The 15,584-nt window shown below is 39.6% G+C and overlaps 1 protein-coding gene across 27 annotated transcripts in view; it reads left to right on the top strand.

The window, feature by feature from the left end:
- The window catches only part of LOC102902997 (F-box-like/WD repeat-containing protein TBL1X), a 160,573-nt gene that overhangs the window by 116,111 nt on the left and 28,878 nt on the right, over positions 1-15,584 (top strand). For all 27 annotated transcript variants that reach the window (XM_076561483.1, XM_076561470.1, XM_076561475.1 and 24 more), the window contains one exon: positions 14,478-14,572. The gene's annotated coding sequence lies outside the window, so the exon portion shown is untranslated. The remainder of the gene's footprint in view (positions 1-14,477; positions 14,573-15,584) is intronic.

Raw genomic sequence — 15,584 nt, 5'->3', positions numbered from 1 at the left:
CATATACCTGGTCAGTTTCATATTTTGGCTGTTATTAACACTATAGAAGTAAATATTGATGTTTTAGTGTTTCTGTTACTTGGGCTGACTTAGATTAAAGGTTAATTTTTAAATAGCACTCTAATGTAACCATATATCATGTTATCTAATACAGACTTACCCCACTGTGACCTATATATCAGGATACATACAGTTTCTCTGAAACTCAGTTTTTTGTTCATGGTTGAAGTCTTACTGGAACTTGGCTCTACACATTGATTTTGATATTGAATGTGACTATTTGATTCAACAACAGAATAAAGGGGTGACAGCAGAGGCAACATAGCCTCAGGCTGTTTCTGCTCTATCCTCTAAGAATAAATTTGAGCCCGATGCCTATAATCTCAGCACTCAGGAGGACAAGGCAGGCAAATCCATAGTTCCAGGATATTTCAGATTGCATAACCAGTTTTAGGCCTTGTCTTAGAATAGAAAGGAAAGATGTGTGGGGCAGAGAATTAATTGGCAAACCCAAGTTAAACACTCACATACATATCTGTTGACTGATGCATCCATCTGCAAGAAGTAATTGTAGTTGTTTAAGACCCCAAGAGGATAGGTATTTTTATAAAAGTAAGCCAGTCTTCAGTTTTGCTCATTTCAGATGTATCCCCTTTTTTGTGCTTGGGATTCCACAACTTCGCTTCCTCACATTTCTGTTAAGCAGCTATGTGTTCCTACTGAATTAGAGGTATATTTCAAAATCATGAAGGTGCCCAACTTGGGAAGAGTCTTCAAAAGTCTGTCCCTTTGTTCATGCTCAATTTGGGAACAAGATTTGTATCCAACTAAGAGGTACTGTCTTTTTCTTTTTTAAATTAACCCACAATAATCCTATAATATGGTATAAATGTCCTTCTGAGAGCTCTAAGGTGGTTTTCACACTGGAATATTAGAAAGAGCACATATTCCCTTTGTGAATGATATCTTCAAGATGCCATTTTATTTTATTTTTTTTAGTTTTCCATTTTATGTGTGTAATGTCTATTATGTGTGTATATTTGTGTGCAGGTATATGCCTGCCATGCTATGCATCTTGAGGTCTGAAGACAGCCTCAGTCAGTCATTGCCTTCCATGTTTTTTGAGACAGTCTCTTGTTGGCTGCTCCATAGTCCAGGCTAGTTGGCCTGTGATCTGCTGTCTTCTCTTCCCATGTCTCTGTAAGTGCAGTGGGATTATAGACATATGCTGCAGCTAGCTTCCCATGGGTCTTGTGGATCCAAATTCAGATCTTTGTGACCAAGGCTTTAGCCACTAGCCATCTCCTCAGCTCTCCAAATGCCACTTTAGGACCACATTTTGTGTTTGATTTCTTGTCAGAAACAACAACTCCAACCATCATACCTGTATGTATATAGCTTACATTTAGCATATTGTTTTATTTAAATCACCATCTTAGGACCTGAGATGAATTTTGACAGGCTCAAAGGAAAATAAAGTTGCGAAAATAGCCAGCACATTTGGAATTTAGTTTTTATAGGAAATGGGGCACGTGTGCTTTCTCTTTTCTGAAACTGCATTTGGAAATTTTATTTGTATGAAAAACTCTTTTGCTTGGGAAAGAGGAGTGGAGTAAAAAAGAAAAAGGTGGGCAGATAAAATCATCTGGGAAACCAGCCTGGAGAACTGTTCAGAGTGCCATTTATGTAGTCAGATTGGCAAGACACACAAATTCAATTTGAGAGTTAGTAAAGATTTTAATATTCTCTTCCAGAAGCAAAATCTGCTAGCATTTTTTTTTAATTTGGTTCTTTCTGCCTTGCTAAAACCTACTTGCTCCTTTAAAAAAAACTGTTATAATTATGTTACACAAAAGACAAATTCATCCCCTTATGTGGTCAGTTTATGTATTCCTTAAAAGTTGAGGTGTTGCAGCCTCTCAGTGTTCTGTTGCTTGGACAGGGGAACAGGGGTTCTCAGGAGCAAGGTAGCTAGATAAACTTAACTGAATGGGGGTGGAGTCTGGGTTCAATAGAGAGACCCTGGGGAGATTATCTGGGAAGGTTCTTGATGTCAACCTCTGACCGCCACAGGCATGTGTGCCTACATTCATGGTGAACATGCAAACAAATATATACCACACAGATTCACATAAAAGGAAATTACACAACATTGTGGTGATTTATGTGCAGTTCTCATTGTGTCCTTACTGCATGTGTGGTTTTACCTGCATTGCAGCATATGACTTCATGTAGCCCTTTGCCCATTCACCAGCACTGACTATCTCCTGTAAGATACCCAGCCTTCATGAGGAATTCTGCAGCTCATCTAATGACAGCTTCCCCTGGGAAATAAACTCCTCTTGAGAGAATTTGCTAGTTTACATGGCTAGGGAGACAGTGTCCTCCTAGGGATATGGGGTGTAACTTCCAAGAAATAAGGCCACACTGGAATTCAGAGACAGGGAAAAAACAGACAGCTCATGCTGTACATGAGGAGAGCGTGATTTAGATGAACAAGAGATGTAGCCAATAGTTTGATCTTAGAGTAAACCACCAAGAAAATGAGAAGTCAGAATATTCTTTATTTTGTTTATTTATGTGTGCATGATGGCACACTTGTGGCATGGTGTGTATGTGGGTGAGAGGCTAGTCTTTGGCAGCCTTCACCTTGTTTGAGGCAGAGTCTCTCTTTACTGTTTCTGCCATGCTTGGTATTCTAGGCTGTCTGACTTTTGAGCCAATGACTGATTTCTCCTCTTTTCTCTTTGCCTCTTGCCAGGAGCAGCTCTGATTTTACAGTTGTGCACTTCCACATGGGTTCTGGGGCTGGAACGTGGGTGGCCAGGCTCTGCAGGACTAGTGCTTTGACCTACTAAACCATCTCCTTGGTCTTCCTTATCTCTTTTGAGTTATTTAAAGCATTTGACACAGGCCATGTGGTATAATGGAATGTCGATGGAATGCCATGTCAGTGACCTATGGTCAGGTTTCTCTGGATATGATTATGGAGGGTCAGATTTTCCTGAAAGTCTTAACATGAGATATGTCTCTGCTTCTGAGTATCTTGTAGCACATGGTACTTGGCATGTTATTGATCCTTTTCCAATGAAGTTTTTTGTATTTGTGTTGGCTTTAGTACCCCATACCCAGAGAAGTAATCCTAAAAGGACCAGCAGTGATGATAGGATATGGGAACTCTGCTCCCCTCCTGAGAAGGACATTAAATGGGCAGGCATTTAAAAATATTTTTACCCCTGTTTTGAGCTTCTTTGGGTCTTTCAAATGAGAGCAAAACTTATCTTCTGAAAGATGTTGTACTTGGCCCTGCTTCTCTTCTAGAGTTTTCTTTCTTTGTAATTAAAGCTTTTTATTATTATTGTTAGGAGAAAGGGGGGAGGCAGGGAGGGAGGGAGGGAGATGAGGGAGAAGACAGGAGAAGTGGGAGAGACAGTAAACACAAGTACTTGATGTGTGAATGTGGGCATGGATGTGCCACAGTATGGAAATGGAGGTCAGAAAACAACTTACAGGAGTCAATTCTCTTCTTCCAAAATAGTACCTGGAGATTGAACTCAGGTTGTCGGGCTTGTGTGGCAAATGCCTTTAGCTTGGATCCATTATCTCACATGGTGTATATCATTAGTGTACAGTACTTACAATAGAGCATCTGTAATACCTGGCACCTCATGAGATATATGTCAGTTGCTTCATGAAACATGATGAACATGGCTTTTATTTAAGTGACAGGTTTCTTGCTTTGTGTGAAGTGTTTGTTGTCCCACTGGTCTCACATTGTAAACCATCTCCTTTGTATCTGCCCCCTCTGAGAATAAGCTGGTGGTACCCCTGTTCTTCATTCACAACAAAGGCAGTATGCAAAGAGATCAGCAACCATGTCACTGATGTATCTGGGAGAACCATACTGCGTGTATTCATGGGGGAGGAGGATATCCTGCTTTTTACTGCTCTAGTGTTTTCCACACACTGAGTCCACTCCAGTTAGCAACACCAGACAGTAAGAAAGCGCACTGAGGGATCAGTTCTTGCAGAAGGGCTGATTGTTTATCTTAGGAATTGAAAAGGATTTGTCTGCAGAGTAGCTTGGAAGTTTTTGCAAGGTTGGTTGTGTCCATGTCCTCGGAGCCTCATCAAAACATAGTTTGATATTCCTAAGGTGCAGATCCCAGGGACCAGAGTCCTGGACCATGGCCCCTCTCATGGTTCCTCCCCTCTTCACTGATAAATTCCTCAGTGACAGAAAGCAGACCTGTGTTAACCTGGAGTGATGTCCACAACCTTTTAGACCCAGTGTGTAATGTCTGTGTTCACCCTGATAACAGCTGTAGATTATATATTTTGACTTTTCCTTGTTTTTGCAGTACAGGGATTAACCAGGCCATGGTGATACTGCTTCATGGTAGAGGTCAGCAAACTATTGGCTGTAGGATCACTTAGCCACAGTTTGTCTTTGTGGGTAAAGATGTCTTCGAAAATGTCCTCATCATTTGCTTCTTACTGGCTCTGTTCCCACTTGGAGTACAGTACTTGCCCTGATAGTATAGTCATAACATCCATAATAGCCTAATGAGATGTACATTTTATCTACATTGATTATGTTACAGACTTCCTGTGTGCTTCTTTGTTCTTAGATGTCCATAATGTGAACCAATGACTATTAAAATGCCTAGCTGAGGAGCATAACTTAAAGATATAGACCATCATTGTTTTCTTGATTAAGAGAAATGAGAACAGCACTCACAATAGAGGTACATGATGGCAATTATGTGATTTCTGCCACCCAGCCCTCTCATCTCCTGCCAGTATCATCACCAGCAGTGTTGGTGGATACCTGAATTACCACCTTGAAAGTGAGGAAAGTGAATCTCTCAAATGCCCCAGTGTGTGATACACTGTACTCCTTAAGGAGCCTGGTGGCCAGGTCATTTTTCAGTCTTCTTGCAGTAGAGTGCTGACCTTATATGATGGAGTATTCACTTACCAACCGTACTAGATAATAGGCAGAACTCTGTAGCATCCTTAAATGGTTTGTGACAAGGTCTTACTATGTCATCTTTGCTGTCCTGGAACTTGCTTTGTAGATCAAGCTGCTCATGAACTCAGAGATGCATCTGCTGTGGCCTCCAAAGTGCTTGGATTTTAGGTGAGCCACCAAGCCAGGCCCTCATTTTTAAAAAAGAAATAATCTTGCCATATAGCCAAGACTGGTCCCAAGCTCTTGATCCTCCCATCTCACCTCATAGGTCTTGGGATAACAGGCAGGCACCACCATATCCAGTTTACATTTCCTCTTTTATGTTATCTTTGGTGTGTGTGTGTGTGTGTGTGTGTGTGTGTGTGTGTGTGTGTGTGTGTGTGTGTGTGTGTGTGTGTGTACACACGCCAGGATGCATATATGGTAGCCAGAGGATAACCACAGGTGTGCATCTTCATCTTCCACCTTTTTTGAGATAGTCTCTTGTTTTGCTTAATCCTCCAGGCTAGCTGGTCTGTAAGAGTCCAGGGTTCCTCCTGTCTCACTGTAAGAGTGCTTTTATCTGGCTGTACATGGGTTCTGGGGCTCTGAGATCCAGTTCTCATGCTTGTAAGGCAAGCTTTATATCCACTGAATCATCTTCCTAGTCCTTATTGTCATTATTTTTAAAGTACTTTCTCTGGACTCTGGAAGGAAATAAAAAAAGTCACAAAACACAGGATGATAAATTGAGTATAATATGTGTATTCAGAGCTTGTATTATTATTAATCTCTTTTGCTATTGCTATGGTAAGATACTCTGACAAAAAACAACTTGAGGGAAGTGCCAGAGAGATGGCTCTGCAGTTAGGAGCACTGCTTCTCTTCCGGAGGACCCAGGTTCAAGTCCCAGCACCCACATGATGACTCATGTCTATAACTCCATATTTAGGGAATCTGATGCCCTCTTCCACCTCTGAGGGCACTAGACATGCCTGTGATACACAGACATGCATTCAAGAGGCAAAACATTCACACACATATAATAGTTTTGTAAAAGCAACTTGAAGGTGTAAAGGCTTTTTCTGGCTCATAGTTCAAATCTACAGTCCATCGTGATAAGGAAATCAAAGGCACAGAAACATGAGTCAGTTGATTACTTGGCATCTAAAACCAGGAAGCTGAGAGATCAGTTCTCGTTCTCCTTTTTTATACAGTTCATGATCACTTTCATAACAGATCTTTCCTACTTCATTAACCTAGTCAACATAATTCATTACTGGCATGTCCAGAGGCCAAATAATCCCTCACAGGTGTGCCTGAAGGCTTGTCTCCCAGGTGACTCCAAAATCTGTCAAACTAAGAATTAACACTAACTACCACATAGATTAATATGAATGTGTGTGAATTTATTGATATAAAAATATATGTGAATGTGGGTAATTAACATATAAAGATTCTCAGTGATATGGTCATCACAATAAGCATGACGTATCATTACCTTATACATTTACTAGTAGGATACACATGCATGCATAGTGTGTTTGTTATAGACAACATAAGTGGGATCTGGCTTATTATCACCCAGTTGTATTATTTTAACACACCACTTAATACTGACCATTCACTTTGTATTTCTACTACTTTTCTTCATTTGTTTCTCCCTTATCATTTCTGTATACTTTTATGACTTAGAGATTTTTACAATTCTGCCCTTTGATTAACTGTATATTCTCTCTCTCTCTCTCTCTCTCTCTCTCTCTCTCTCTCTCTCTCTCTCTCTCTCTCTCTCTCTCTCTCTCTTACTGTGTGGTTCTAGTGTTTATAGCCATCATCTTTGTCATCCTCTGTATATCCATTTGTTGACATTACTGTGTCATGTTAGAACTTCACAATATCTATCTTTAGTCCTGAACTATTGTCATATATTTCATTTTTATACATGTTATAAACAGACTGTTGACTCCTGTAGTTAACTAGTTTTTCTTTGTTTATGAATACTAACCTAAATTGGGAAGATAATGGTGGGAAATATGCTTATAACTTGGTCTTGACTTCCTGCACCATGCAGACTTGGGTTACCAAGAAAGCTTCTGTTTGTAGGAATCATGTATAACATTGAACACTCATGGAAAGTGGTAGTAGCAGCAGTTGGCAGTACCTACTAACTTACTATACAAACTCAGTAAATAATCTTAAAATTTTTTTCAAAAATCTTTATTTTATTTTTACTTATGTGGGTGTTTTGCCTCTCTTTTGCATGTACTTTTGAGCACCACAGGCATGCCAGGAACTGAAGTTACTCGTGGTTCTGAGCCACCTTGTGGGTGCTGTTAATCAAACCCAGGATCTGTGGAAGAACAGCCAGTCTTCTTAACTGTTGAGCCATCCCTCCAGTCCCCATTTTCTCTATCTTAAATATATGTCAAACATTGCTCAGACCCTGTCACATTCTGTAGAGTGTTCCTTCCACATGTTAAGGGAAAATTGATGTCATAAGCCAAGAATGCCACCTGCAGATAACATCACTGAAATATTACACCTACCCCCCAGAGAACTCCGACTCCAATTCAGCCTGTAGACATGGAACAGTAATTTTTTTATTATTTTTCCTATGCTATTTTAAAATAAATTTTTATCCAACAATCCTTGCTTTAAATTTTTTTTTGTTTTTTTCTTTTTTGGTTTTTTGAGACAGAGTTTCTCTGTGTAGCTTTGCGCCTTTTCCTGGAACTCACTTGGTAGCCCAGGCTGGCCTCGAACTCACAGATCCGCCTGCCTCTGCCTCCCGAGTGCTGGGATTAAAGGCGTGCGCCACCACCGCCTGGCTCCTTGCTTTAAATTTATAGCTGTCTATTGTGTTTATGCTATATAAGCTCAGTTTTTAAAGGATATTAAGTTTAGGCCCTCAGAATTTGTATACGAAATTAGTTATTGTTAAGAAAGGCAGTATCATACATAAACACTATACATCTAATTTTAAAAAGGAGGGGATTCCTTGTATGATGCATCTTCAGGAATGCATATAAACATAGGGCATTTATGTACAACAATGACAAAATACCGTGTTGAAATCAAGGCTAATTTTGTTTGATTTCTCCTCATGAAATTTTTGCCTAAGTAATTTGTATACAATTCTGCATATATAGGAAATATAAAACATTACTGATGATAAATCATAAAAAATTTATTCCAGAAAAGTTCTTTCGTATTTTATCATTAACATGAATGCAGATTTGCATACTAGTGAGATGGATGTGCTTATTTTTACATAAAGAATTAAGTGATGATGTGGTAGGATGTAGAACATCCTCATTGGTTTTCAAAGTTGATCAATATTTTGAACTTATAATCTTCATTGCCAAGAATGCCACTTTGTATAAATACATAGCACAAAATATTTAAGGCCATTTCAAAAATTTTTGGACATTCTGTCCTAATCCTAAGCCAAAGTCCTATTATTATTTTTGTCATTATTATTATTTTAATGAAACTGATGTCAGATCTTGGGAGATGGCTCAAAGTACTTGCTTGGCCAAGTGTGAGGACTTGAGTTTGGATCCCCACCTGTAATAATTCCATCCTGGAAAGATAGAGACCTGGGATTTCCTAGAGCAAGCTGGTTAGCAAGACTAACCGAATCAGTGACTTGATTGAGACCCTGCCTCAATCAGTAAGGTGGAGGAGAAATCAAGGATTTCCCAGTAGGGCTCACCCATGCTGCATATGTGTAACCTCACTTCAGCCTTGGTTCTGAACACACAACCCATGCATGTACTGTCCAAGTCCTCACCACACTCTGAGAATTGAGACTGGTTCTATGTTATGATCTACAGTGCTTTCCTCAGGTATACAGACTTCTGCTCTTATAGAAACTGCATGGCTTAATTATAAGATGCAAACGTTATTTTACTACATCATTGCTCAACATGCTAGTATCAAGTTAGTATATTTTTGGGTGTCTGATCTTAAAATTTGATGCCTGAGTTGCTGAATTGAGTCTCTCCCCTCGTCCTCATTTTCATATGTGCTGTACATGTGTATATGGATATCTGACATGTGTGTGTGGAGCCTCAAGGTGGATGTTAGGAATCCCATCTCTAAAAACAAAACAAAACAAACAAATAAATAAAAATAAAAAATAAAACAAAGAAATAAATTAAATAAAGGTAATCTGAGGAAACAATTCAGATATTGTCAGTTTTCACCTTCCTATGCCCATTGTCATAGTTTCATGGGTAAAAAGAAAATTGAGGGTGGTGGCCTGATTTTAATTCCCAGTGGATAAAGGTTCGTGGAGACCTGGCCTACTTCTTGGCACTATTATTATACTTATTTTTTAAGTCATTAGCATCTTGGCATACTTTTGTTTCAGTCAAATACTGTCATAGATTTCAGGCTTCCAGAGCCTTTTGGGAATTGCACATTGATTTTTATATTATTTTGGAGACCACATATGTGCGCACATGTGTGCTTTTGTTTCTCTCTGTCACTGCCCTGAAGCTCACCTCCACTTGGTTTCTCCTAACATTGCCTGATCGCCCCTAGAAGGAAAATCACTTAACACTAACAACATGGTGCATGGCTATAAAAAGGAATGAAGTTAGAGCCTTGCTGTGGAAGGAAGAGCTCTGGAAATATGGTCAGTGAGAGAAGCCAGACAAAAATGGTCACTATGTGATGTGTATTTATGTAAAATGTTCAGAGTAGGTAAATCCAACTAGCAGTTCTGATACTCCAAGCAGAGGGGTGTCATACTCTGATACGGGTATGGACATCCAACTAGCAGTTCTGATACTCCAAGCGGAGGGGTGTCATACTCTGATACAGGTATGGACATCCAACTAGCAGTTCTGATACTCCGAGCGGAGGGGTAGAATGATTGTGCATGCATAGGTGGAAGGTTTTCCTTTAGTATGATACAAGCTTTTTGTGGGTAGTGGTTCCTTAAGACGTCATTGTACTAAATACCACCAAAGTGCACATTTTCAAATGGTTAATTTTATGTTAAGTGATTTCATTTTACTTCAACTAAAAACAATAATCTTGAGGATGCTGGAGTATATTTAATGATAGGGAACTCAAGTCAGAATGTTCTTGTCATTTTGGGGTAAATGAGTCTTGACGACAGGATTTCCTTTTGTGAGGAAAATATTTTTCAATTTGACATCATTTTTAAAGAGGACTCTTTAAATTGCTAATGCTCTTCTCATAGGCTAAGAATGTAATCCCCAAAGTAACTGCCTTTGAGGAACACACTTTTAGATATCATTTCAACACCGTTTCTTATATGCAATTTAAAAGTTCCATGTGATTAGACATGGCCAAGTGGAATAACCACTTGCTATACAAGGATGAGGACCAGACTTTGGATCCCCAGAACCTACAGAAAAATCTAAGTAAAGCCCACTGTGCAAGAGACAGAGGCATCCCTGGAGCAATCTGTCTAGTTAGATTAGCTCAACAAGTGAGCTCTCGGTTCAGTGAGGGACTGCCTCAGTAAATAAGGTGCAGAGCAATCAAATCACTGATGTCAACCTCTGGCTTACACACACATGCATGCGAAAGTGCTGAAATGCTTGTGCTGCTGGTAGGCTACGTATTAGCATGCATGCCTTCAATCTCAGAGCTCGCTGTGCATCTAGTACCTTCACCTGAAATCCTTGTGCTCCCAAAGCTCACTGGTAATCCAAGCACTGATTTGTAATCCTGAGTACTCTTTGTAGCACTCATTTGTGGTCCCAGCACTGGCCCACAGTCGCTGCACTCATGTCTAGTTCCAGCACATCCACTGTCTATAACTCCAGGATTCAACATCTTCACACAGACATACTTGCAGGCAAAACACCAAACAACTAGAAATGTTGTATTTTTCTAGAAACAACTAGAAATGAGTATTTTTCAAATGTGCAGAGCTTTTCTGAAGCACTATAAAGTGATGAACAGGGTTTAGAATAAAGTGGGAATGAAGAAACCTACCTGTTTAACTTCAGAATGGGCTTGAACAGAGGGCATTCCTGAGTTTGGACATTTAGCTACATCTGTGTGACTTCTCAACCCTGTGGAACAGGAACTGTATGAAGAGTTAGAGGGTAGGAAAGGAGGTGAATGCTGGCTCAGGAACACTCAAATAGGACATTAGTGTGCTGAGATGTCACATCCAGGGGTGTAGAAGGAGGACCTACTTAAAATCCTGTAGCCCCAGCATTGAGGAGGCTGAGGCAGAAGGATCTCATTTTCAGGTTACTCTGCATCATTAATTCAATGAGATGTTGTCCCAAAAGAAAAACAGAACAGGGCAGGGATGCTGCTCTGTGGTAGAGAACTTACTTAGCCATGTGCAAGTCCCTGAACTCCAACCTACACAGGAAGAATTCCAAAGAAATCTTTCTGAACTCTAGTATCCTTGTGAAAATATTTTACTTCCTTCTTGCATTTTGCAATAATGTGGCAGAGAGATTGTGTAATTACTGTGTTAATGTGTGTTATCAGCTACTGCAATGTTCTGTGACCATATATGGTCCATCCACCCTCACTCTTTCTCCCTCCCTCTCCCTCCTACTGTACATACTGTGCGTCCAACCTAGAGTACAGAAATCAACATGGGATGATGGCATTCTTCCTATTAGCAGGAGGCATAAAAATGATGTTTTGGATAACATAACAGAAGGAAATACAGGATACAGTGGAGAAAAAAAGGAAGGTTGGGGGTACCTTATGCCCCAGGAATTCTGTGTCCAACTTAGGGAATTCATGAACAGTAAAAATACAGTGAGTTTCTTAGTTATTTTTCTATTGCTCTGATAAAACACAATGACCAAGGCAAATTTGTACTGAACCTGGAGCTCACTGATTGGTTAGACTGGCCAGTGATCTGCTTGTCCCTATCCAACAGCATTGAGGTTACAGATGTTCAGGGCCATGCCCAAGTTTTGTGTGGGTTCTGGGGATCTGAACTCAGGTCCTCATGCTTGCAAAGCAATCGTTTTACCCACTGAGCCATCTCCCCAGCCCTGAGAACACCAACTATTGATGATGCTTTTGTTTATGGTACTAATCATGGGGAAATCAGTCTAAACTAGCTCTTAGAAGGATTTTAATTTACTGTTTTCAGCAATCAACTAATTATTTTTGACAGGTTGTATAACCAGAAGAATGCCATTAACCAAAGTCATAATTCCCCTTTGTGTGTGTGTGTGTGTGTGTTGATCACACACAGATGATAAAATCAATTAGGCTTACAGAGTTTCACAACATATATAAAAGATAGTCTTCAGTTTTGAAACTCTGATTTGTGAGTTACCATCTGTTTTGGACCAAGGAAAATAGGAATTCAATTCTAAAGTTTTCTCTGAACAGCTTGTAATAAGAACTGTTAGTATATTAATTGCTTATTGAATTATGATAGGGTTTAATCTTTTAATTTACAGGCAATTTGGAGCTTTTTGTGGTGACAGCTGCTTATATTTTGATACTTTGTAGCATTTAGCTATTTCATCATAAGGCTTATCCCCCACCCCATAATTTACAGCTTACCCTGAGTAGTCATTGCTTCCCCTTCAGCTTCCTTCAAAGAGTTTTGTCCTTTTTCCACCACATTTTTCCTTTTTAAAAGGATATACTTGTCTTTATTTGATGTATATGAGTGTTTGCCTGCATGTGTGTATAGGTATCACATGCATGTGCAGTACCAGAGGAAGCCAACATTGTCAGGAAATAGAGGCACAGATAATTGAATCTGCCATGTGGGTGCTGGGAACTGACCTCAGCCCTCTGCAAGTGAGCAGAGGACTCTTTAACTGCAGGGCCATCTCTCCAGCCCCTCTTTCCCACTGCATTTTCTTCATAGCAAAATTTGTTTTTATTTTAAAAGCATATTCCTTTGTGCCTGGTTCATTCTGGTTTGGTGTCTTTTAATTTCCATTCAGAGATTTTTGTAGGTGAAATTTTTATGAGTCTTATTTTTATTTCTAAAATACTTAAGATTTCTTTCTTTTTTAATATTGGAATGAAACATGGAAGCCTGTGAACTTGCCTGTCAAATCTCTTTCATTTCCTTCCTTTAAATAGCAGAACTATAAACATAACTCTGTAGGGCTGATTTGCTTGAATTTCCTGAAAACAGTTTATAATGGGTAATAACCAGCACCCTCCCTCACAGCTTCACTGGTGGCTTGGAGTTACAGCAAACCTGCACCTTTTAGCTGTTGCTCAAGATGATCAAATAAGAATTTGAGAGGCTGGAATTGAATTTCCTTGGTTCTTGCGTTTTCTGGTGGTTTTGGATAGTTTGAACTCCAGGAGCAGAATTCATTCATAAATAAAGTTTACAAGGGTAGGAGTATATCTTGTTAGGTTAGATCTGCTGGTTAGCTGATTTGTGTTCTTAGTTGTTGAAAAATAAAAAATAAAAATAGTCTTTTTAATTTTATATGTATATGTGAATTTCTGCATGTATGTATGTGCACCACATTCAAGCATCATGCCTATAGAGTCCAGAGAGTATTGAATCTCCTGGAACAGGAGTTACTGTTATGAGCCAGCTCACCATATGGGATTTGGGAACTGAATCTGGGTTCTCTGCAGGAGCAGCCAGTGCTCTTAACCACAGAGCCATCTTTCCAGCCCCTTAAAGAAATTTTTGGTGTGATGTAAAGGATGGTGTTTTCATGAGCTAGGAGCCTAGATTCTTCCAAGTCATTTCAGGGTCCTGCAAGATGGCTCAGAGGGTAAAAGTACCCAGCAGCAAGTTTGTTGACTAGACTCAGTGTGATCCCAGAGACACAAATGAAGGAAGGAGGGAACTGACTTTAGAAAGTTGTCCTCTGGGTGCCTCAAGTGCACACACAGATATACACTAAATGAATCAGTAAACAAGTAGGTAAAAATACAGAAATAAATTCAGTCAGAACCCTTTGAAATGGCAGTTCATAAAAACACCACTAGAGAGGTTGAAATGGAGCTAGGGTATGATTGAACTCTTGCCTGGTTCCTTCAAGGCTCTAGGTTTTATACCCCTAGCACTGAGGGAAACAAAAGAATAAAGACATATTAGTTGGTGATGACTTTGCTTTTAGAGGAGCCAAAGATACGATATGAGCAGATGTGTCAACACACTAACAAGCATGCTAGATTTATTCTAAATGTTATGCATGTCTTTACCTGAGGGTGTGCACAGGTTATTGGTTGCATAAAACACTGTCCTAAAGACTAAGGTGCCTCCTGGGACATTATTTTAAGTGATAGCACCAGCAGAATCTATGTTAGTAGTGATTTTATCATGTCAGAATTGCTACAGGTATAATAATGCCTGGTCAGCTGTTTTAATCCCTATTCCATTTTGTATTCTTTGTATCTAGAACCTCTATCTTCATACAAAAGGTGAAGACAAAAATGATGAACGAATAAAATGTGTAAAATATGACTTAGGATGAGATTCTGTCTCATCCTAAGTAGGGATGAAAAGGGATGGATTCATGGATTTTCATGACATTTGTTTGCAAGTCTTTCTGTTTCTCTGCAGGGTAGTCCTGGTCTTTGTGGGCACCTCTCAAGGTCTGTGATCGGATGCTGGGTGGCCCACTGCTCCAGAGATCTACACATGCACTCACTGTGACGGTAAGCCACCTCCTTCCATGGGGTCCCTCCATTTTGTGCCTGCCATCCATTTGAGAAGTGGGCCTTCATTCAACAAAGCTCTGCACTTGATTTCAAATTATATTTTAGGAAGAAGTTACAGATCTTTCTGCTAAAATTGAAGGAGGGAGGGAGGGAAGGATGGAAGGAAGGAATATCAGGGACTTACTATGGTTTCCATGGTTACTTTTCACCTTTTATGACCTTCTTAAGAGTTTTGGATCTTGGTTGAGCTAAAATAAGCTTCTCCAAGTGTCACTGTGAGGAAACAACACCTTCAAAAAGCAGTCTTTCTTGTCAATATCATGAGCTACATGTAAGCTGTGACTTTTATTAGAATGGGGCACAGGAGTATAGCTTTTATTTGGATCGCACATGTGAATTCTCTGCTTCATTAGTTTGTGAATATGATTTATATCTGTCTGCAGATTGACTTGCTGGCTGCCTTGGAAGTTTTGTGGGAAGTCATACAGATTACTCTGTATAAATCTAGTCACAGAGCAGAATTTCTCAGACAGCACACAGTGGTGTGTGCTCCAACTGATCACTTTAAATGAACATCCAAAATAGAATTGATGCTGTAAAGTGAAATTCTTCCCTTGGAGTTAGGGGAGCACTTCAGCTGTAGAGCATTTGCTTGTCATGCACGAAGCCCCAGGTTTCAGCCCTAGCACTGTAGCAAAATAAGCAAATAGATAAATAAGTGTTGTTTTGATTTTAGAGTTTTATTTACAGATTTTTATGTGTTCAGCTTCACCTTTAATATCTTTTTAAGGAACTCTGATTCACTTCTAAAACCCCGCAAAGCTTTCCTAATTTTAAATGCAAACCGGGACACTTAGGGGCCAACAAAATGGCCCACTTGATAAAGTACTTGCCTTGCAAGCATATAAGGATCTGAATTCAGAACCCATGTAAAAGCCATGTGTGAGGCAGCTGTGTTTGTAACGCCACATGAGGTTGACCTCTGACCTCCATGTGCTCATGCACAGAT

Source organism: Peromyscus maniculatus, chromosome X (assembly GCF_049852395.1).
Source record: "Peromyscus maniculatus bairdii isolate BWxNUB_F1_BW_parent chromosome X, HU_Pman_BW_mat_3.1, whole genome shotgun sequence".
NCBI lineage: Eukaryota > Metazoa > Chordata > Mammalia > Rodentia > Cricetidae > Peromyscus > Peromyscus maniculatus.
The sequence above is the reverse complement of the archived record's forward strand: the minus strand, read 5'-3'. Positions and strand labels throughout refer to the sequence as shown.